The following is a 940-nucleotide window of genomic DNA, read 5'->3' on the forward strand; positions in this document are numbered from 1 at the left end:
GAGGCCTTTGATCCGTATGTCACACAAATTAAATCCATCTCCCGAAATATCACGGGAGATGGATTATTAACACGTTGGATTGAAGACTTTTTTAACTGACCATTCCCAATACGTCCTGTTTGAGCAAGTACCACCAGAAACCTTGTCTGTCACGTCCGGAGTACCACAAGGCTCCGTTCTGGGGCCTTCGTTATATCTTATTTTTAATAATGATATCACAGACAATATATCTTGCAACATTAGGCTCTTCGCCGACGACTGCATTATTTACAAAGAAATTAACAGTCATTCAGATCACCTTGCACTAATTGATTGCTTAAACCATCTCTCCAACTGGTGCGACACGTGACAAATGTCGATTAACCCCCAAGAAACAGTATGTGGGGCTATAACCCGAAAGAAACTACCAGATATGTTTACATCATTAAAGGCACTAGGCTTCAGAAAGTGAATGAACAAAAATATTTAGGTGTCACGATTGCTTGAAACCTCAGATGGGATGCGCATACTTCTAATATTACTTCAGTTGCTCTGCGCAAGCTGTTTTATCTTCGCAGGTGCCTCCGGCTGGCCCCCCAATCTACCAAGCTTCTAGCCTATACTACCTATGTTAGACGGGTATTAGAATACGCTAACGCAGTATGGTTTCATTATACAGTCACTAACATAAAAAAAAAACTAGAAAATGTACGGAGGAAGGCTGCAAGATTCATCTGCAACAAATATAAGCGCACTGATTCTCCCACAAATATGTTAACAAGCTGTGGCCTCCAAACACTGGCGATTAGAGCAAAACAAGCGCGCCTGAAATTTATTTTTCAGCTACTTCACAACTATTATAAAATTGACAGATCATTGCATATTCGTCCCTCAGAATCCCGCGTAACCCGGCACAAACATTGACACACACTGACAGAGTACTCTTACCACAATGACACTT

This window comes from Dermacentor silvarum, chromosome 4 (genome assembly GCF_013339745.2).
Source record: "Dermacentor silvarum isolate Dsil-2018 chromosome 4, BIME_Dsil_1.4, whole genome shotgun sequence".
In the NCBI taxonomy this organism is placed as follows: domain Eukaryota; kingdom Metazoa; phylum Arthropoda; class Arachnida; order Ixodida; family Ixodidae; genus Dermacentor; species Dermacentor silvarum.